We start from the raw sequence: 23,836 nt of genomic DNA on the forward strand, positions 1-23,836 counted from the left end.
CCGCTGCGCGCACGAAGCGACCAGAGTAATGCGCGCCGCTAACACGCCGCTGCAGGAGAATGTCCCCGCGGCAGTGCTGTGATCTCTCTCTCTCGTGTCGACCGTTGGGCCGGTTGCGCCAGATTCCCACAATCTATAGAGAGATTTCTGGTTGACAGGGTTAGACAAACAGGTGTTCAGACTGGCATTGTAATCATCTTTAGCCTTAGATATTGTTCTTTCAAAAGAGGCTGCAAAGAATTTCTAATTTATCCAGTTCTTTGGGCACTGGTTATGCGCTAGACTCTTCCATGCGGCTTTTCTTTGACGATAGGCTTTTTCGCAGTCGTCATGCCACCAGCCCGAAGGAATCTTATTTTTTACGCCTGACCGGACTGTAAAGACTGCTCGCCGAGTGGCGAGGAATTTAATACTTGAAGACCCCCGTTAGATTTATCGGAGGGGCAACAGACGAGAGGGCCTCACCTAGAAGGTTCCTGAACAGTGCAGTATTGATAAATTTTTGTGCCGAACCACTCGCCCTGACTGGATTGCACGGACTACTGAAAGTGACTGGGTAGTGGTCACTTCATGTACCGCAGTCAACTGTACACTGTAAGAATAAATCCCGCAAAAGTACGTAACATGTGGGCGCTAACCTTGTTGCCGCAACATGTGCTGTACCACTCCGTTGTGCACGTGCCCCGTGGTGAAGTAGTGCGGTGCATTGAGCGGCAACAAGGTTAACGCACACATGCTATGTACTCTGTTATGACGTCAAATGTTCTGTATACCACGGTGGATGTGCTGTTTTTATGCTGACGTTACATCAACCGTCATAATAATGTACAGCATATGTGCTGCAACTGAATTAACATGACATGATCTGTTTATACGACTACACCCCATGTTCTGTTCGTATGCTGCACTGTACATTACACAGCAAAGGTGCATTACACAGCATTACACAGCAAGACTGAACACATGCTGTTCAATGCTTTACGGCACACAATACGCAATGTTACACTCCCGCATTTTTTGATCGGGGCCAAGCCCACGTTCAGGTCAGAGGCATGCTACGCATGGTAAATATGTCACGTCTGTAGCCAGTCACTGGTAGTCGATGCAATAACACATCTGTGTGTACAAAGCTAGAAAAGCCACAAAATTTGTACATATACATGTGTCTATATGCAGTACTTTTTTGCATCTCCTTCAAACATTTTCAGGTAGAGACGCAATCTAGGAGTAAATATTGCATAGAAATGAAATAGTTTTAGAAAGTTTTAATTAAGAACACAGAGGTACAAAAATAGCAAAAGCAAGCTATACAGAGAATCTACATTGAATGATATAAATAAAACAGTTATTTGCAAAAGCTACTAAATCCAATATCTAATCTGATATCAGATTTCATGAACACACTAAATTTGCGCTACACAATAATCCCATATCTAAGCTCTGATATCAGAGTTAATAAGCACACTAAATCTGATCCATGCAATCCTGCCACTTTTTTTGAACATTTCAAGCTGCTGAAGGGCACTGTGCACTTTTGGGTGGACTGAGGTTATCCTCCGGGACAACTGCCGGCTCCTTTCCTCTGGGTTCATCCCCACCAATTGCCTGAAAAGAAAAAGACACATTTAGAGGCTAGATCATCCTGCTTACACCTGCAGAATTTTAGGGCTAATCTAAATGCATAGCTGCCTCTTTTAGTACTGCCGTTAGGTTGAGTTTGATTCCCAACAGTCCAATGCTCTCTTAGCGCGACATCTGTGGAAATAACGGTGCATATTAACATCATTTACATGGTTATACCAGCATTTCAAGCAAAACAAAGCAACACAACAATAAAAGCACACAGATTAAGGCATGCTGTGATGCCAAGAGAGCAAATTACTCCAGTATTAGGCAGGCAACAGTAACTTGTTCCAGACACTGCAGTTACTCAGTGCATTCTGATTTGGAATTCTTTATACAACCAATTTCTCTCCCGAGAGATATGCCTTGTGCATAAGCCACAGCGCAGTTATTGCCATATGCCTCAGCTTCTAATTTTGGCAAAAAATTTTGAAATTTGTGACTTGCAAATGAAGAATCTGCAATATTCTGGAGGACGGCTCCCACACATTCACGTACACAGCCTCACACACAGCAATGGCTCGCATTCCATCGCTTCCTGTCTTAATGCTTCGCGGCTTGTACAGCACAGTTCTGTGCTTATTCAGAATTTTTTCGCTTCCCTACTACTCAAGGCTCTTTCAGCAGTTCTCTCTTCTTTCTCAGTAGTCTTCACGGTTTTCTTTCCGCGTTTCTGGTCATCAAAAAGTTCGCTTTTCCTCACAGCTCATGAGCCTGTCGTGTGAGCTCGCTGTGGGTGTATCAAAGTGAGAAAAAAAATTGCGCTCTATTCATACCTTGGCTCCAATAAACGCGAGGTGCTTTCTTAAGCATACGATTTTGAAAAAAAAAAAAAACTCGTTCGATTCATGCATATATGGTAGCGCTGCTTTTGGCAGGTGCCCGTACTGTAAATTTCTCATACAAATATGTGAGAGTGCTGCTGCCAGAGCCGCAGCACTTGTTGTGCTGGCTTGCATGAGCAGAAGAGTAGCAAACATATCAAGGCATCAGCAGAACTTTGTTCATTACCAGGTTGTACCCTTCCTAAAAATTCACATGAAAAACAATCACATTCGTATCGTTCTGTCATTGTACTGGTTTCTACAGACACATCGTCCAAAAAAGACAATGTGGCTGCTAGCGCACCATTGCACAAAAATGCTGAAATCATAGGTTTTTTTGAACTAGGGATCTTACGCATGACTAGACAATACAGTCAAGCTCTGATTTTATTACTCAGCCAAATGATTGAAAGAGCTGAAGAAAATTAATAACCGAGCCATACTCACATAAAAGCTAGCCTTCAAGACTTCTATAAAGCCATGAAGAACAGCCCAAAGAACAATACACAGTAAGCAGACAGGTTGAGCGCACGTGTGTGCATGTGTGAGGCATGATTGGTTTTAACACACGAAGTACCATTGAAGGATTTTATTAGGTTTTTAGATCTTTCGCTTCATTTCACTCCATCTCATGTTTGTTGGGCTTATGGACCCCGTGCTGTTAAGCCCATCATGCCGTTTTCATCAGCTCACTCCAAGCTGGTGAAGAGAGCAATTGTACATACCGTTTCCAGCAACACAGTGAACAAATCCTGCGAACACAGGTTGGAGCATAGCTTCAGCAACCAAGTAGACCGCCTGGCAAAGGCAGGCTACCCGTCTGAATTATTAGTTTCCGTGGCAGGAAAACTACAGGAAAAGTTAAACTCAAAGGCAAAAAGTGATTGTACGAAAGAGACGAAGAAAAGGAAGATTGTTGTGTTGCCATATCTTCACAAAGTGTCGCACAATCTAAAAAGAATCGGAAAAACATACAGTCGTTGATGTCGTCTTTTCGGCGCCCAAACGACTGTCCAGCCTGATTAAGAATGTAAATTCAGGGATTAAAGAATCGCGCAAGTGCCCGATAAAGCACGCAAAACAATTTGTGCCTTGCCAGGAAGGGGTGGTATATTCGCTGCCACTATCTTGTGGTAAGCGATACATCGGCCAAACCGGCCGATGTTTAAACGAAAGACTCAAATAGCATGAGTATAATGTCTCCCGTGTCGCTATCTCTGGCCACGTGGCGAAACATTGCAGGCACTGCAAAGGCAATGAAGATGACGATGATACCTACGTCTGTACGCCAAATTATCAGGAAAGTGCAGTGTTAGGAAAGAACCGTGACTCGTTAGCAAGGGAGATCATAGAAGCTCCCTTAATAGGTAGGCTCTCGGAAGAATGCATCAGTGCTTCATCTGTCGCGTTGTCAGAAAAAGAAAGACGATACCTTGATTGCGAATATTGACAAGTGCATGCTCACTGATTATATTGTATTCTCGCGCATGTGATTTGCTTGGTGGCACGTGGCTCGTATATTTGTAGGTCAGTCACGCATGTAAGTGTGGACTGCATTCTTTTCTGGCCGTCAGGGAGGTATTTATACCTGCTGGCATCCAATAAAACTTTAGTTGTGAGTCAGCGCTGTGTGGTGTCCCTTCTTCATCTCTGTCCTGTCGTTTGCGCTGTAGTTATGGATCATCGAAAACACCTACTCGCCCAACTAATGCTATTGTCGCCAGCTGATGCAAGGTGTGAAGGACCAATTCTTCGCTGCTTTGGTCCGAAATCCCCCGCAGACGGTAGCCGACTTCATCAAACAGGCGATCGCAATTGAGCGGGCCTTGCATCAGCGCTGCCACCGAAATGACTCCTTGTGCGGTGAGCCAAGTGCCAGTGCGGCTTCTTTGAGCGTGTCCACCGACAATGCGTCGCTGCGTGAGCTCATACGCGCGGTGGTCTGTGAAGAGCAGCAGAAACTGACCCTTGCCTCGTCTGATCCGACGGCTGCGGCTCTTACCGAGGTTGTGCGCGGCGAGATTCGGCAAGCATTTTCACCACCTCCTCCGGTCATGCCGGAGCCACGTCCCATGAGCTACGCCGCGGCTCTCCGTTCCGAGTTGCCACCTGTGCAACGCTTGCCGTACCACCCGCCGCCGCCAACCGCTCCGCCACCGTCATTCTACCAGCGGCCTCAGCGAGGACCTGCCATGCGTCCACCGGCCCGGAAGGCGGCTGTTTGGCGCACTTCTGACCAGCAGCCGCTCTGTTACCATTGCGGTGAAGCCGGCCACCTGTATCGCCGTTGCCCCTGCCGTGAAATCGGCCTCCGGGGTTTCCCACGTGACGCTCCCTGTCCCCGTTTCGGTGATCGACCCCACGAAATGGAGAGTATCTTTCTGCCCATGACACCACCTCTACCCGCCGATCCCGATCTCCGTATCCCGCACGCATCACGTCGCCCAGCCGCCAGGCTTTATCAGATGGACTGTGGGGCCGGTCTCCATGCCCGCGCCGGGGAAACTGAAAGCGGCGACCTCAGGGGGGAAGATTGCTTACAGCGGATATAATGAAGACCACCGAACGCCGCCGGAGCGTGATGCCGAGATCCCAATGCCGCCGCAGCTCGATTGTGGGACACCGAGTTTCCCTGACACCGATGCAGTTAGCGCCGACCTCCGCATTCACGTTGACGGGCACCCAGTGACTGCTTTAGTCGATTAAGGCGCGGACTTTTCGATAATAAGCAAGCACCTCGCGGATCGCCTCAGCAAGGTAAAGACAGAATGGGATGGACCTCAAATTCGTACTGCTGGCGGTCACCTCATGATGCCTGTCGGAAGATGCACTGCTCGAGTCACCATTGCCAATTCTGCTTTTGTTGGCACTTTTGTTGTTCTGCCGCACTGCTGCAAAGGCCTGATCCTCGGAATGGACTTCTTGCGCGAGCATGGTGCCATCATAAACCTTCCTGGTCGTCTGGTAACATTTTCGACCCATGGAACAATTTCAGCCGACACCGAACCACGCAGAGCGCCCCTGCGCATAATCGACGCCGATGTGACCGTGCCTCCGCGATCCTGTGCCCTCGTCACCGTCATTTGTGACGACCGGTGCAGTGATGACGGCGTAGCAGAACAGAACACTGCGCTTGCGCTTTCTCATGGGGTCTGCATCGCGAGGGGTATCGTTACGCTACGGAACTGCCTGGCAGATGTCCTTGTAACGAATTTCGGGACCTAACGGCAACACATCGCCAAGGCCACTGCGGTCGCATACTTCGAGGGCATCTCCGAAACTTACGACTGCCTTGCCCTCCAGAGGGAAACGTCCACTTGTTGCACACCTCAGTTGATCCTCGACGTGAACCCAGGCTTACCCCTAACCGATAGGGAAGGCCTAGTCGGCCTTCTGCATCAGTTCCAAGACTGTTTCTCGTCCACGTCGGTAGTCAAACAAACGCTTCTCGCTAAGCACCGCATCATTACGCACTACAGTACCCGACCAATTCGACAAAACCCATACCGTGTCTCATTGCGGGAGCGTGAAGTCATAGCTGAACAACTCCAAGAGATGCTGCAGGATAGTGTTATTCAGCCATCGAGGAGACCGTGGGCTTCGCCTGTGGTTTTGGTTAAGAAGAAGGTTGGTAGTCTGCGATTTTGCGTTGACTACCGGAAGCTTAACCAGGTTACCGAGAAAGATGTCTACCCTTTGCCACGCATTGACAACTCTCTTGACCGGCTGCGGCACGCGCGCTACTTTTCTTCGCTGGACTTAAAAAGTGGTTACTGGCAGATTGAAGTTGACGAGCGGGATCGCGAGAAGACAGCGTTCGTGGCGCCGGATGGCCTTTATGAGTTCAAGGTCCTTCCTTTCGGTTTGTGTTCGGCTCCGGCAAGATTTCAGAGAATGATGGATGCTGTTTTGTCGGGCCTGAAATGGCAGACGAGCTTGGTATACCTGGACGACGTTGTTGCATTTTCGCCAACGTTCGAAGAACACCTCCAGCGCCTCTTGATCGTGCTACAGGCTACAAGATCTGCCGGCCTTACGTTGAAGCCCGAGAAATGCCACTTTGGTTATGAGGAGCTCCTTTTCCTGGGCCATGTCGTCAGCCATCGTGGAGTCCGGCCGGATCCTGCTAAAACGGCTGCCGTCGCCAACTTTCCCACTCCTTCGGACAAGAAAATGGTCCGGCGTTGTTTGGGCCTTTGCGCGTATTACCGGCGGTTCATTGCCAACTTTTCCCCACTTGCTGCACCGTTGACGCCTCATACAAGAGAGGACGTCCCATTCGCGTGGACAGAACAGCAGCAGCAGCAGGCATTTGATGAATTACGCGACGCTTGCAAACCACGCCTGCCCTCGGTCATTTCGATTCTCGTGCGGAGACTGGTCCACACAGATGCCAGGAACGTGGGCCTCGGTGCTGTACTCGTCCAGGGGCAGGACGGCGCTGAGCGCGTGATAGCATACGCCAGCCGAACTTTGTCTCGTGCTGAATCTAATTATTCCACGACCGAAAAAGAATGCCTTGCCGTGGTATGGGCTGTGACGAAATTTCGACCCTACCTGTACGGCCGGCGCTTTCAAGTCGTCGTAGCCGACCACCACTATCTCTGCTGGTTGACGAACTTACGGGCCTCTGGCCGCCTTGCGCGTTGGAGCTTACGTCTTCAGGAGTTGGACATGTCCATCGTGTATAAATCAGGGCGCCAGCACAACGATGCCGACTGCTTGTCCAGATATCCAGTCGAGGCTGCGCGCGACGACGACGAACCGGACTTTCCTCTCATCGCAGCCGTACACGCAGCGACTATTTCCAGTAAGCAATGTGAGGACCCGGCGCTGAAACCTCTCATCGACTTCCTGGAAGCACGTACCACGAAGGTTCCCCAGTCCTTCGCAAAGAACCCAGTCCTCCTTTTGTCTGCGCAACAACGTGCTGTACAAAGCCAACTTTTCTCCAACCGGAAGCGACTACCTCCTCGTTGTTCCAGCGAATCTCCGTGAAGAAATCTTGCAGGCGTGTCATGACGAGCGCACCGCCGGTCACCTCGGCTACGCCCGCACTCTGGCTCGGATCAAAAAGAGCTATTACTGGCCTAAGCTCGCGGCGACTGTACGACGCTACGTGCGCACGTGCCGTAATTGTCAACGACGAAAAACGCCCCCTGTCAAGCCAGCTGGACCGCCGCCACAGACTGATGACGTTCGCCCCGGACGACAAAGTGTGGGTATGGACACCCATTCGACGCTGTGGTCTTTCCGAAAAACTGCTCAAGCAGTATTTCGGCCCCTACAGAGTTCTCCGTCAGCTAAGGGACGTAACCTATGAAGTTCGCCCGGATGGGGCTTCCCGGACTACTCGCCGTCAGCTGAGACCAGAGATTGTTCATGTGGTGCGGATGAAGCCCTATTTTTCGCGAGACATTTAGTGACTAAGTGCTACGCGTTACTTTGTTTTTTTTTTCTTTCACCCTCTTTTCTTCTTAAAGCATCAGGCCGATGCTTTTTTCCGAGAGGGCGGGTAATGCCGCGTCTGCAACAATAGCCGCTCGGCGGCTGTTCTGCACGCAGCTCGTGCGCCCCGCTGTACGCTGCTGATGAAGACGACACTGGGCGCTCCATCCTGGCCATCGCGGTGTACGTTCGCATCTTCTCGGTGTTGGCGTTCCTGTGCCGTCTAGACGCGGCGCTACCTGTACCAACTACTACGTGACAACATATAAGAGTTATTCTTAAACCATTATGACTCCCTGGCAGCCGTCATACCACTCCTCGCACAATGATGTAGCGATTAAGCGGTGCGCCAATGTCCTGGGTGGCAGGTGCTGCCTTCGGTGGGGCTTTCAGACCCAAGTTGGTGTTGCCAGCATTATTTGCACGACCCTTCATTATGTTAACTGCCACCTGCCACGGTGGCCAGTTTTCTCAGAATCCGGCGGGCAGGTTCTGGTCACGCCAAAAGGTGACGAGACCCCTGTGGCCCACCGAGTTGCTTCTCCGGAGATTTGTCGCTTACAAAGCTGACCATGACGACATCGTATATTCTGCAGAACGGGAGCCTTAGCTTTCGCGCTCTCGAGCGCATCGTCCTCTCTCCACGCGCGTCTTCCTCTGCACTTCAGAGGCGGAACAACGCACAGTGCGATCGCTGTGAAAACCGCACTGCTGCTCCAGTTGGATTAAGACGCAAAGATCGACCGCGATTGAACGACAAAGAAAATAAACCCAGAGGACGAATGCGCTACACGCATACACTGAGACATTATTCGTCATTGCGGAAGTAACCAAGACCTTTATACCCCGGAGACGAAGTTTTGTCAGCGAAAATCATAACTGCGGGCGAGGAAGCCATCTGCGCAGCTCAATTACTAAATCTTCAGCCGTCCGTAGCAAAGACAGCAGCGAACGGACGAACGACATAATTTTTACTGCCCCCTTTAATTGCTTTGCTCCATTGTAACTGACCAGCTTTGATGTCATGTTTGCTGCTGATGAAACAATGCACTTTTGTAGTCGATGTACGCGATAGTACTCAGCAAGTTAAAATAAAAATGAGATAAGGTTGTTGATGAACACGAGCACCTTCGCTGTAAGTGCGCAGGCCAAAACTGCTTCTTCAAGACAGGCTTAGGATATCGCAGGATCGGTAACTGAGAAAGCAGGAACATGTATCGGACGCTATTATAAATGTGTATGAAGGCGACTTGCGTGCTGCACGTAAAGGACAAACGGAATTCCCTTTCGTTCTAGTGAGTTTATGTTTTTTCCCTTTCCTCCCGAGCTTGGCCCAGAACCTTTCACTTTTCTATTGGGGAGAAATTTCAGAACGACGCTTAGCTTACACGATGTGCTTGCCTGAAATCAAGAGCCCTTCATGCTTCCGTAACTCAAGGAGGCACCGAAGGGAAAAAATTGAAATCAAGGTTTTTGAGGCAAAAAAATGGCGCCATAATTGCCTCACATCTCGGTGGGCACCCAAACCGTGGAGTATGGGAACGGAGGAAGGTGGGAGTGAAAGAAGAAAGAGAAAGTGGTGTCGTCGTGAAGGTCTCTGTAACCATTTCGATCACCAGGTGATATTTTGACGTGCGCTGACAATCAACAGCACATTGGGGACTTTTAGCGTTTCGCTTTCACCAAAACGCCGCCGTGAGGTCGGACCAAAGCCCTGGAGCTCCCGCTGAGCGGCCACATAATTTTCGTTCCGTCTGTAGCCGCACCTTGGGCAAGAAGGGACTCAAGCGACAAGTAGCCGTTCGTAAGCGTCTGCTATTGGGAATATGGACAAATAATAGAAAAATATCTAATTTGCAAAAAAAAAAGCAATAGCACTTGCCTAACATAGTATTTATTTTGAAAACGAGCCCGCATAGGGCTCGTTTTCCATTTTACGCGCATTGTTTCCGTGCTCTTGATAGCTTGCCAGTAAAATATGGCCTCAATATATTCGATTGTTTCCAGTACACCTGTGGTGTATAGAGGGAGCAGTGCAGCGGCAGTAGCGAATGTTGGCTCTTCCGTTGTGAATTCGGCGTCGCCGCATACACCAGAGACGCCGTACTGCGCATGAGTAGAACCAGTTGTGCAGTGATGCTCCTGCACGAACCTGAAATTTTGCTTTACTGTGCCTATATTGATCTCCCTCTTGATTAATATTTTTAAAAACAGGTAACGAGTCACACAGTTATTCGCGACGAGCTGGTCACTGTTGGAGGCTGCCTATTTAGCTCTCATTCACGGCCGCCGATACACAGCAGGACGTCGTTATGCCAGAAAGAAACTTTGGAGAAATATTGAAAACATTGCCACTCTGAGAAAAAAAAAAGTTTTGGTGTACCATATAGTGCCCTTCACAACTAGGCACAAAACCTTCCTTTCGTCAGTAGTTGCTACGCAAAAATCCTCGCTACGTGCCTGCAAATAGTGCAGGTGTATAGTGAATTTGCATCGCCCGACCCTGTACGCAACAATTACTCGGAACAGTCCTAATGCATGGACAAACACGCTCACACCTATACACGGTCTCTTGTGTACATAAATGGAAGCTCAAAGAGCGTCAGAGCTATCTAGGGTGGAGTTAGCGCTCTAAAGAAGTGCCTCTTATTATTGTCTAAGCTGGAGACAACTTGTAGTGGGTACGCAGTACACGCTACCATTATGTGGCAATGGCTTCTGAACTAACCTGATTCACGCGGGGTGCTAAACTTCCGGTGGAAGCCGTTGCCCCGTCCTTGTAGCGTTTACAACATAAACACGCAAATTTATCCTGATGTCTGAACATCTCGATATGTACAAATTCAGGTGAAAAAAAAAAGACAGCATTAATACTTCGCTGTTATTTGAGGGAAATCCACACAGATGTCGCCTAAATGAACTCCCTGACACAACCCAGTGACGAGCGGCGCAGCTACGATCCTCTTTCTGCCAATAACCTCCAAAAGAGCGCAGAGTACTTTGAACAGCACACGTGCGCTTCAGTATAGAGTGGCTAATTTCTAAACAGACGGATGGACCCAAGTGCACCATGACCCACAATATTTTCGTGCTCTGACTTTGCGTAGCAGGAATATATATTGTACTTCCATGTGAGGCTGTCGGTGCCCGAATGGCTATTAAAAGTGTTCATGAAATATCAAATAAACCAATAACTGACGGAAAACACGGAATAAACATCTCGTATTGCTCACGGTTCACATTTTTAAAGGTTTAGACAGAGACGAGTTCAGCACAGCATCCATGGCCTAATCCGTAAATAAATGACACGAGAGGGAAAACAAGAGGAAGGCATTTCATAAATGCGCCATCACTTACGGGAAATGACTACCGGAGTAGTCAGCTTATGAAGGAAAATAATGCATTTGGCGGAAGCGTAGCTTATTGGTCACGGACCAACGACATATGCACCAAGGTTCTAACTTTTCTAACCATGAATAAACGAAGACAAAGAACGCACTTGCACTAAAGACGAAGCATGCTCAATTCCTTCTGAAATGCGTTGCAACAACTTGGTCATATTTTAAGTCAACGTTGGCACCTCCTTAGAACTGTCATCTTCATTAGCGCGATCAAGCAGCAGTATTCATTCCGTGGCCTCCTAATCGAATCCGCGGAAGCTCATGGGCTGGCGCAGAAATTTAAGAGTGGTACAATCCCCTTTTTTAGGCTGCTGTTTCTCGCATCGATTGCGGTTTAAGGACTAAACTGGAGCAAGTGGGCTCTTAAGGTGGTCATGGGTTACGTGAGCTCAGACTGGCCGCTCTCTTCAGTCGTGTGTGCAATATGTGCTCTGTGGGATGTGGGATCATGAGGGATGTGGCTTTCGGAGTTGATAGTGCTTCCATACCCCTAATTCCTAATATGTTTTGCTTGAAATGAACTGCAGGCAATGTCCAGAACGCGGTCTTCTGTACTGTGGTCCAGGGGCCGTAATTTGAAAGGATTTCGTTTTCCAGTCATTTGAATGTGCCATTTCTCGTACAGTTCCTGGTGAGTTAGGAATTATCGACTCCCATCGAAGCCATTGCCAAGCGCAGCTACTCTACGATTTTTAGCAAGCAGTGTTATCAAATACATTTTGAGTTGATGAAGGGTAAGAAGTCTAAAAGAATAGAAAATAGCAAGATTCCTTCCCTCACCGCCGACCGGCGCGGAAATGACCGGCCCAACGATGAATTTCGCATCCCAAGTTGTTCCTTCCGGCGCCACTTCTATTTAAAGAAATCAGAGCGTTGTTGTGCAATGAAATGGTTGAGTTAATATTAAAACCTGGGCAAGTGTCATCCGTTTTCAGCCTATAGACTAGGACTTTCTTTTATAGAGTAGTCCATTTAGTGTCGAAGACAGGCCTCCCCACCAGAGAGACGTGGTATTTAACGCTGCAGAAGTGTTTCGCATTTTCAACAAGTTCACTGAAGAGAGTCGTGGGTTAAGCAGCTACCGTCACAGATTCTTGGACACACATGCATGACCACTGTGCTTTGCGGACATCATTACAAGAAAAACCAACAGTTCAAGCCGGAAAAAAGCATACTAAGAGGGGAATTTTTTTATTATTGATGATTTATTGTTTATGGGAGCTTAACGTCCTAAAGCGACTGAGGCTATGAGGAACGCCATAGTAAAGACCTCAGGAAATTTCGACCACCTAGGGTTCGTTAACGTGCACTTACATCGCACAGCACAAGGGCCTCTAGCATTTTTCCTCCATCGAAACGCAACGGCCGCGGCCAGGATCGAACCCGTGTCTTTCGGGTCAGTAGCCAATCACCATAACCACTGAGCCACCGCGGTGGCCCTTATTGAAGGCGCAGTCAAGAACTCAGTAATAAAACAGCGGACGAGTGTTCAAGATCAAGTGTTCGAGAGCAAGCCAGTGTTCAAGATCACTTGCTAAACGCTAACGTCCTCCAGCATGGTCCACGCGGTGGTCCATACCTTGGTCTTTATTTGCCGGCTCACAGCGAAGAATAGAAAACAGCTCTTTCTTCTCCATTAGAAGCGGAAGTTCAAGAGAGATATACTAAAGCCACGATACCAAGGTGTGGCGGCGCCGTCGTGTTCGGGAGCGAAGTGTCTGAATGAGACCAGCTTGTGAAATCTAAGCATTTTCTTTCCTTTGTCGTTTTCCCTCTTCCGTAGAACTGAAATTCTAGGAATGAATGCGGAAGTATCCATAGCAGTGGACAAGGCTCTCGGCAAATTTTGGCAATGTTCGAGAACGGAGAATTCCATGCGCTACTCATACAGTACTTGCGCTCATTCACTCAATAACTAGTGGCGACTTTCTGTGAAGAAATTGTCGTAGGTGTAGCTTTGTTTGCAAATAAAACACTTTTATGAGAACTTTTTTCTCGGCAGGTTCGGATCAAAGCTCTCAAATGTACTTTGATGTTGTGTTGCCGCAACCAGGATGGTCTCAAAAAAATGGGGATGAAATATATTGACGCTGTTGTATTAAAACGCGGCTACTATATCTCCACAAAATGCCCTTACATCCTTGAATAAAAGCACAAATGCTGTTTATGCCAGATCACACAGATTTTATTCGCTTAGGTTACCATTCGAAACTAACATTTTTTAACAAATAACCAAAATTAATGAAAGAAGGCGCCCAGAGTACCGCCTTCACCCAAGGCGCCAGTCCAGGGCCCGTCGGGAACGCTGAGAACGGCCAGCCCATCCACCTCCTGCGCAGTACACATAGAAGAAAGGAGAATACTTTTTTCTGTATTAACGACTCGCCCTACACAGGTCGCAGTAGGCGGACACTGGCCGCTCAGGTTACAAAGGCTGCCGGAGTACCGTCAAGAATGGCGCCTGCATGGTTAAACGTACAGTCAATGCCCCTGTGGTTACTCAAACAGCTTTATCAATATCACCTGCGGAAATAACACTCTGCCGCCCTTGGAACACCCGCAGTAGTCGATAAGGCTTGCTCCTGAACATTGCAGCCGGCGGGTTGTATTTTTCATCCGCGGCAGCCACGGTGGTTGCGCTCCGTAGAAGTGCGAGTGCTCATTTAGGTAAATTTTGTTCTGCGGTTATAATTCATAAGTGTGCCTTGAAGGAAAACGAACCCTTTGCGGAATATTTACTCAGGAAATTTAGGGTTTGAGGGGGTTCCTCCCAAAGCGATCCGAGCTATGAGGGACGCCGTAGTGAAGGGAAGCGGAAGTTACGACTGTCTGTGGTTCTTTAACGTGCACCGACATAACACGCAGAAGAAAGAGTCAAAGCAGGGTTTAACATCAGAATTAAGGCAAGGGCTGTGAAGGCCACGATGGTGCAAATGTTCCTGGGCTGATAGAATTTGTAGATTTGAGAAATTGTAGATTTAAGGCTCCCTTTCTGCGGGAGCAGGCCACGTCTGTGCCGTGACGAGTAACGCATGTCATATGTTCAACTTTGAGATCAAAACACTATAGAAGCGAATTTTTAACGTGAATTAGAGGGCGCGGCGCATGCCTCGATCGACAGATGTTCAGAACGTAATTGGTTTTGGGTAAAAAAATAAATCTTCGTATATTTTAGTCCGGATTCGAATCAACCACTTCCGTCGCCACTAAAGCACGCTACCGACTTGGCCAAAAAGAAATATTTCCACAGCTTGGGTACAAGCGCGATTTATATATATATCGTGTGGCCTTTAATGTAAAGTGACACCTTACGACTATGGCCATCAGTATGTGCGTATGTGTGCAAGCTTTAATTACGGAAGTAGTAATTAATCTAGCAGCAAAGTGCTTGTTAACTTTTCAAAGCCTCTTCGCTTCACGTGCCATAGTTGTGCCTGCATGCACCAGCCACCGGAAAACCCTCGCTAAATGATTTGCGCCGCCTCCCCAAATGATGGTGCACGTGCGGCGAAAAACCTGCGTCCATGTAGAACCCTGTCTTGTGGCCTCGTAACTGCCAGTGTAGTGCAGTCAGTACTAATCGATGTGTGTGTCTACAGAAGGAACATCGTGCGCATAAATTGCACAGTGGAATAGTTCTAGGAAAAACAATGGTTAGTTTAGGTGGGCTTAATGTCCCAAAGCGGCTGGCTCAGGCTATGAGAGACGCCGTAGTGAAGGGTTCCGGAAATTTTCACCCCTTAAGGTTCTTTAACGCGCACTGACATCGCACAGGACAGGAGCCTCTAGAATTTCGCCTCCAACGGACATCGACCACCGCTTCCGCGATCGAACCTGCGTCTTTCGGGTGAGCAGAAGAGCGCCATATTCTCTGAGCCACAACTGAGGCGCTAAGAAAAGAACGTGAAGTTTTTATAATCGGGACAAATGCGCGAATCCGACCAAAAATAGTGACCGCGTGTGAAGAGATACCGCTGTAGGGAGCCATCAACGTTATCGCTTCGTGCCTTTATATAGGCGGAGCTTAACGCAAGCACTCCTCTATTTTTTTTTACACGTACCCTGTGCTGCATGTTCAATCTCTAACTACGGTACCCCTCGGTGCCCCTCATTCTTCAGGCATGACTATGAAAAAAAAATATTGCACTATATATTAGTCTTCCACAGGCTTATTTTTATGCGCTGCGATTTGTCCTGGACAGAGCACTTGTTCTGGGCGATTTTTCTGTTTCTGTTCCCGAAAAACTCGGGCCGGAGCCATAACAAGGAAAGCGAATTTGTGAGAGCGCATTTCGCGACAAACTAGTGCCTAGACTACAGTAACGTGCGGCACCGAAGTCTAACTGGTTACTCTGCTTTCTAGAGGGCGCCCTAGACCACACGAATAAAATGCTGCATTGCCAACAGCTCAGGAACTCTGTGTGGAAGGGAAAAAGTGAACATACTCATTCAAATCATACGGACATCACTAACACGAACCTGATGCTGTGTAATAAACATTCAGCAGCAGCCTCAGCGTTTTAGGGTGTCCGTCGGAAAGTTCGCATTCTCTTCAAGCAGTCTATCTTAATGAAATTGAAAATACCTATCCTTCGTGCTGCTCGCCTATCTAAGCAAGATGCCAGCGTATACTAACATATACGCGATCTACAAGCAATACAGATGCTCTGCCGTATGACTAACGTCAGCGGAGTAGAGTCGACAACGTAATGCTCCCCTTGGCTGCACGCGTCGCAGGAAAGAGCGGGTTGAGATGCGCGTGGTATTCGAGCGCCTCTAATATTGTCACGTTGTAGTGACGGCAGTCCAGTGGTCAGGAAGACACTAGCCAGTCTTGGAAACGAAGCTCTTTATTTGGGCTGACTTGCGCCCGCAAAATAACTGAATCACTCGGCGGCAGCGTAAGCAACAAGCGTGCTCGTCAATCGTCGATCTACGAATGTCCGCCGCTCGCGGCATCGCTCAATTTAAAGCCGGCAAGGAACTTTCCAGATAACAGGTCAAGATCATCTACGGTAATCTGGAAAAACCTAGATGCAGCCTTTCATGGCTGCGAACAATCGAGATTAGTCTGGTCGCTTCTCGCGCCACGAACAAAAGTGATAACGACCCTTTCCTGCTGTCTTGAGCGTGAACGAACAAACACTGCAATGATACGTGGCATTACCCCCCTTCCAAAGAAGCATCGTCTCGATGCTTTAAAATGAAAATAAACACGGACAATGAAAACTTCCAGTCCTTTAGCGTTCATAATATGGCTTCAGGCGTACGACATGTACGACTTCCGGGCGTGTGCGGCGTCGCTGAGATGCTGTCGTGCCGTCGGGGATGACTTCGTAGTCGAGGTCACCGATGCGACGGAGAACCTTGTACGGGCCAAAGTAGCGTCGCAACAACTTTTCACTCAATCCACGGCGGCGAACTGGCGTCCATATCCAAACACGATCACCTGGCTTGTAATGCGTGTCTCGTCGGCGCAGATTGTAGCGTCGGGCGTCGGTGTGCTGCTGGTCTTGAATGCGAAGCCGCGCAAGTCTTCGGGCTTCCTCGGCGCGATGAAGGTAGGCGGCGACGTCGAGGTTGTCTTCGTCAGAAACGTGCGGGAGCATTGCGTCGAGTGTTGTCGTGGGCTTCCTGCCGTATACCAGCTCGAATGGGGTAAACCTGGTTGTCTCCTGGACGGCAGTATTATAAGCGAAGATCACGTAGGGCAGAATGGAGTCCCACGTCTTGTGTTCGGCGTCGATGTACATGGAGAGCATGTCTGCGATGGTCTTGTTCAGACGCTCTGTGAGTCCGTTGGTTTGTGGATGATAGGCAGTGGTCCTCCGATGGCTTGTCTGGCTGTAGTTTAAAATGGCTTGCGTCAGCTCCGCTGTAAACGCCGTTCCTCTGTCTGTGATGAGCACTTCCGGGGCGCCGTGTCGCAGCAGAATTTGTTCGACAAAAAATTTTGCGACTTCTGTTGCGGTACCACTAGGCAACGCTTTTGCTTCGGCGTAGCGGGTCATGTAGTCGGTGGCCACGATGATCCACTTGTTTCCTGATGAAGAGGTCGGAAAGGGGCCGAGGAGATCCATCCCTATTTGCTGAAAGGGCTTAGTTGGCGGTGGTATGGGGTTCAGGAGTCCGGCTGGTCTGGTCGGAGGCGTTTTGCGTCGCTGACACTCACGGCACGTTTTCACGTAGTGGGAAACGTCGGTAGCTAGCCGTGGCCAATAGTACTTCTCCTGGATGCGGTGCAACGTGCGAGCAATCCCGAGATGCCCTGCAGTCGGCTCATCATGACATGCCTGCATAATTTCTTGCCTAAGATTCTTGGGCACGACAAGAAGATGTACTGTCCTGTTGGGAGCGAAGTTCTTCTTCAGGAGGACATTATTGTTAAGGACGAAGGACGACAGTTGGCGCTTGAACCCCCGGGGAGGCGAGGCGGTCTTGCCTTTCAAATAATCAACTAGGCTTTGCAACTCAGGATCCGAGCGCTGCTGCTGCGCGAAACTGCTGGCGCTTACCGGTCCTAGGAAAGCATCGTCGTCTTCCTCTTCCGGTGCTGCGTCTACGGGGGCTCGCGATAGGCAGTCAGCATCGGTATGTTTGCGGCCAGATTTGTAGACTACAGTTATGTCGAATTCTTGAAGACGCAGGCTCCAACGAGCAAGGCGGCCGGAGGGATCTTTCAAATTGGCCAGCCAGCACAGAGCATGGTGATCGCTCACAACCTTGAATGGTCGTCCGTATAGGTAGGGGCGAAATTTGGACGTGGCCCAAATAATGGCGAGACATTCTTTCTCTGTCGTCGAATAGTTGGCTTCGGCTCTCGACAGTGAACGGCTAGCGTACGCGATAACTTTCTCCTGTCTGCCATTTTTCTGAACGAGGACCGCTCCTAAGCCCACCCCGCTTGCATCGGTATGAACTTCGGTTTCGGCGTTTTCATCAAAGTGCCCGAGCACAGGAGGGGACTGTAAGCGGCGCTTCAGCTCGTTGAAAGCTTCCTCTTGTGGCCTTTCCCATTTAAAAGGCACGTCAGCCTTGGTAAGTTGAGTCAAAGGTTCAGCGATGCGCGAAAAGTTCTTGACGAATCGTCGGTAGTAAGCGCACAATCCAAGGAATCTGCGTATAGCCTTCTTGTCATTAGGCTGTGGAAACTCTGCGATCGCAGCCGTCTTCTGGGGGTCGGGGCGAACTCCATCCTTGCTTACGACGTGACCAAGGAACAGCAGCTCCTCGTAGGCGAAGTGGCACTTCTCTGGTTTCAGTGTCAGGCCTGAAGACTTGATCGTTTCCAGCACTATCCGAAGCCTTCTGAGGTGGTCTTCAAAGCTTGAGGAGAAGACAACAACGTCATCTAAGTAGACTAGGCAAATCTGCCACTTCAAGCCTGCGAGCACCGTATCCATTACTCGCTGGAACGTCGCTGGGGCAGAGCAGAGGCCGAATGGCATCACCTTGAACTCGAAGAGTCCGTCTGGCGTGATGAACGCAGTCTTTTCGCGATCTCTTTCGTCGACTTCAATTTGCCAGTAGCCGCTCTTCAGGTCCATCGATGAGAAGTACTTAGCGTTGCACAGCCGGTCCAATGTATCGTCGATGCGGGGGAGGGGGTAGACATCCTTCTTCGTAATTCTGTTCAAGCGGCGGTAATCGACGCAAAAGCGAAGGGTGCCGTCTTTCTTTTTCACTAGGACGACTGGTGCTGCCCAGGGGCTCCTTGATGGCTGGATAACGTCGTCACGAAGCATTTCCTCAACTTGCTTACGGATAGCTTGGCGTTCTAGCGGCGATACGCGGTAGGGGCTCTGTCGCAGTGGTCGGGCGTGTTCGTCTGTGACAATTCGGTGCTTGGCAAGCCTCGTTCGTCGCACATTCGATGCTGATGAGAAGCAATCGCTGTACTCTTGAAGAAGACTGCGTATTTGGTCTTGTCTGCTCCGTGGTAATGCTGGGTTGATATCAAACGTTGGTTGATGGCATTGGTCAGATGGTTCTACGGGTTGGTCGGGTAGGGCAAATATGTCTCTGATGTCTGCCAGCTCGTCGAGGAAAGCGATCGTCGTACCTTTGTTTAGATGCCGGTATTCTTCGGTGAAGTTGGTTAGCAAGACCTGGGCTTGGCCATTTCGGATTTGGGCGACTCCCCTTGCGACGGCCAGTCCTCGATCCAGGAGTAGCTGGGTGTTCCCCTCGATGACGCCTTCGGCAGTTTCGATGTCTCCAGTACCTATGCAGGCGACGACACTTGATCGGGGCGGCACGCTCAATGCTTCGTCGAGGACGTTCAAGGCAACGGGATGAGTCGCTGTCGTCGCTGCAGATATGGCTTTGTCCGTGGAAAGCTTGATCGACTTAGATCGAAGGTCGATGATCGCTCGATGTTCATTCAGGAAGTCCATTCCCAAAATCACGTCTCGCGAGCATTGCTGTAGGATCAGGAAGGTTGTCGCATAGGTTCTCCCGTTTACACTAACTCTCGCGGTGCAGCGTCCAGACGGCGTAATCAGGTTGCCACCTGCGGTGCGGATCAGCGGGCCATCCCAAGTTGTTGTTACCTTCCTGAGTCGGACAGCGAGTGGCCCACTCATGACGGAGTAGTCAGCTCCGGTGTCCACCAAGGCAGTAACCGCGTGATCGTCGATCATAACTTTAAGGTCACTTGTTCGCGTTTTCGCATTGCACGTTGTCTTCGGTGTACGATCTCGGCTTCGTCGAGTAGTGGGGCTGCGGTGGGCGTACTGCGACGTTACTTCACTGGGCAACGGTAAAAGCTTCAAGTCTGGCCGCGTCGTCGTCGTCGTCGTCGGTGTCGTCGTCGTCGGTGTTGTCGTCGTCGGTGTTGTCGTCGTCGGTGTTGTCGTCGTCGGTGTTGTCGTCGTCGGTGTTATCGTCGTAGTTGAGGCATGGTCTTGAGTACTCGTCGATGGAGGATCTTTATCAATGCGCTTAGAAGCAACCTCACCTCCAGAGGCTGCTTTATTTAGTTTAACCTTCGGGGGCTGGGGGAGCGTCCACGCATGGCGTAACCTCGGCTAGGAGAAACAAAGCGCGGGGACGATGGCGACGGGGAACGTGATAGGCGGCTCGGCGATGAGTATTCTTCCCGACGCAAAAACTCCTCGATTTCGGCTGGTCGCTGGCCGGGTCGGGGTCGTGGAGCGTCGTAAGAGAACCCTCGGATGCCCAGTCTCCTGTATGGGCAGTGCCGGAGGACGTGACCGGCTTCGCCACAGTGGAAGCATAGTGGGCGGCGCTGGTCGGGAGTTCTCCACTCGTCGCATTTCCTCGGCTGCGCGCGTCGCTCGTAGGATGGGCGGGTTGGGGCGAGTGGGCGGCGGTCCAACGCAGCTGGCTGAGGGCGATAGGGGCTTGGGTCCCGTCGTCGAGGTGCAGGACGGCGCACAGCTGCGGCGTAAGTCATGGCTGGGGGCTGCAGAGGCTGCGTGGGTGTCGGCGTCACACCCAAGGCCTGTTGAACTTCGTCCCGGATTACGTCAGTAAGTGGTGAAACCTGCGGCTGCGTCCCATTTGGCAGCAATCGTCGGAGCTCTTCTCGTACTACTTGGCGTATAACCTCCCGCAGGTTATCGTTGTTAGCGGCGTCCAGGCAGTTTGCTGAAAAAACGCGCTGCTGGCGCTCATATTGGCGGGCTCGGGCGTCAAGTGTTTTTTCCATCGTGGAGGCCTCTTCTATGAATTCCGCCACGGTTTTCGGTGGGTTCCGTACGAGACCGGCAAAGAGTTGTTCTTTAACTCCTCGCATAAGCAGCTTGACCTTTTCTTCTTCCTTCATGTTCGAGTCGGCACGCCGGAAGAGACGCTTCATCTCCTCAGTGTACACTGCAACGGTCTCGTTTGGGTGTTGTATGCGAGACTGTAGCAGCTGCTGGGCTCTCTCCTTTCTCACGACCTTTGTGAAAGTCTTGAGAAGCTGCTCTTTGAAGGTTGCCCAATTCGCGAGGCTGGCTTCCTCATTCTCAAACCAGACTCTTGCTGGTCCCTCCAGGGCAAAGAAGACGTACCTAAATTTCATGGCATCGTCCCAGTTGTTAAAGACAGCCACTCGGTCGAACTGCTCCAGCCATTCTTCGGGGTCGGCGCCAGGCGAAGCGTCGAAGGTTGGTGGCACCCGGGGCTGCTGCAGAATGATTGGAGTGGTCGTCTGGGGCAAGGTCATGATGGACGTTGGTACTTGCTTTCGCTTCCGGGTAGGGTCCGGCAGGGTCCCGAACTCAGGTGCGTCCCCTTGCAGGCGTCGGCTTGCGCGGTGGACTGGACTCAGGTCCTGCGGTAGATGACTCAGAGGGCTGGCGTCACGACTTGTTGGGGGTGTCCGGAACATGAAAGGCTACCCCGCACCTCCACCAGATGTCACGTTGTAGTGACGGCAGTCCAGTGGTCAGGAAGACACTAGCCAGTCTTGGAAACGAAGCTCTTTATTTGGGCTGACTTGCGCCCGCAAAATAACTGAATCACTCGGCGGCAGCGTAAGCAACAAGCGTGCTCGTCAATCGTCGATCTACGAATGTCCGCCGCTCGCGGCATCGCTCAATTTAAAGCCGGCAAGGAACTTTCCAGATAACAGGTCAAGATCATCTACGGTAATCTGGAAAAACCTAGATGCAGCCTTTCATGGCTGCGAACAATCGAGATTAGTCTGGTCGCTTCTCGCGCCACGAACAAAAGTGATAACGACCCTTTCCTGCTGTCTTGAGCGTGAACGAACAAACACTGCAATGATACGTGGCAATATGGTGCACGTGTTTCAGACCTCTCTACGCATCAACCTGAAAGCAAAAGAAGCGCATCATACTTTCTCTACCCCCGCGCACGCAACTGCGAAAAAAAAAAGTTAACGCACGAAAGGAAAACAAAACAGGCCGGCATGGAGCACCACAACGATAACTAGAGAGATATCGATAACTAGACAGCCCATTTCCTTCGCAATGACGGCCATATTCAAGCAGCCTGAGTGACGTCATAAACCGACAGCGCAGTCGTCTGCTGCAGAACTGCGCGTGCACGGTCGGTGCGGTGACCGTTCGTGACACATTTTGGTGAAGCCACCGAAATCAGGCAAAAACTGGACAGAAATGGAAGGGCATGGCCCTTTTTTGCCTTTGTCCCGCTGCTGTGACTACCCCTCACCCCTCCGCACCCCTATAGCTCGAACAACGAACCCACTCCCCTTTGCTTCGCTAACTACGCGCCGTGAGCAGTTCAGTTGTTCAGTCCTCCGTCGCGAGCAAGCATGCGACCCTCATGGAATGCGAGCAAGCTAGTGTTGCCCGACTACTACACGTTCAGGGGAACTTTTAATAGTTTTGTTATTAATTACTCGCTGCTCTAAATGAGGTATTTTGCCCAGTTGCTCTCAGTTACATAGCGAACAAAATTCCATAAACAACTTGAGTACAAAAAATAGTGTTACTCCCCCTTTAGTTTCTGCCAACATTGTTTTTAAGAAACTGCATATTTAGCCGCAGGCCTGCTGTTGGCTGAATCATTTTCTTCCTAGCCATCTTCATTTTTGCTGAGTCATCCTACATACGGCGCCTCCCTCCTCTCCCCTGCAATTGGCAGTGGGGAAGGGTAGAGGGGCAGGAGAAGAGGGAGACGGTTGACAGGTGGAAGGTGGAGAGAGAAAAATCCCCCCAAGCACACACTAGTAGGTGGATGCCTCCTACAGTGGCCGCCGCACAGGACACAGCCGGACAATGTTAACCTCCATGATTCTACTTAGCAATGGCATTACAAAACTAAAGGAGCTATGTATTCGTGAAAACTGACTTTATTTAGCCAAAGGGCTCTAAATTTAAGCCATTTGCACTGGAGCCCAATGCTTGAACTTTGTGTGGTTTTGTGACAAACGTTAGGTGAGGCATGAAGACGACGCTGCTTCTAAGACGTATTGGAGATCACGAATAACATGAATTCTCAGCAAAACCCATTTTTTATTTCTTCGAACAGCATTTGAGAGAAGGCTTCGATGCTCAAGGCAAAACCACAAACAAAATGCAGGAGGGTGAGCGACGGCCAAAGAAAAATCTTATGTGCAGAAAGCCTAAGGAAGATTCGCTGAAAAGGGTGGACTACTAAGCAGATGTGCGGTGTATCACATAGGAGGAAAAACACTTACCAGTAATTCTGCAGGAAACCAGGATGGGATGCGCAAGAAGGTTAAACGCAGAATCTGAATGGGAGGGGGCACCAAGTGTGTAAATCCTACCCGAAAGGTGTTGGATTTGAAGAGCCATAGAATTGGGAAGGAATTGAACCATGCATGAAGAGATGCCTTCCTCAAAAAATTGAAGTCGTCCCCTGTTGTCTGGCAAATGATCAGCGTTCCATGAAACACACGACCGATCTGCACCTTAAGGCTAAGAGAAATGTGCTCAAAAGATAGAGAAATTGCTAAGTACGATAAACCATCCGGCTTCATCTGGGATGCCCTCACGATGCACACACTCACTCGCTGTGCCTTCATGGGAACGGAATCACGGAAGAGCTACACTGTATGCTCCCTATAAAATACGCAGGCTG

At 49.9% G+C, this 23,836-nt stretch overlaps 1 pseudogene; it reads right to left on the bottom strand.

The window, feature by feature from the left end:
- Positions 1 to 1,506: 1,506 nt before the first annotated feature.
- The window catches only part of LOC149357884 (uncharacterized), a 52,140-nt pseudogene continuing 29,810 nt past the window's right edge, over positions 1,507 to 23,836 (bottom strand).

The sequence above is a fragment of the Amblyomma mixtum genome, chromosome 3, assembly GCF_055824585.1.
Source record: "Amblyomma mixtum isolate Tamu chromosome 3, ASM5582458v1, whole genome shotgun sequence".
Classification (NCBI taxonomy): Eukaryota; Metazoa; Arthropoda; class Arachnida; order Ixodida; family Ixodidae; genus Amblyomma; species Amblyomma mixtum.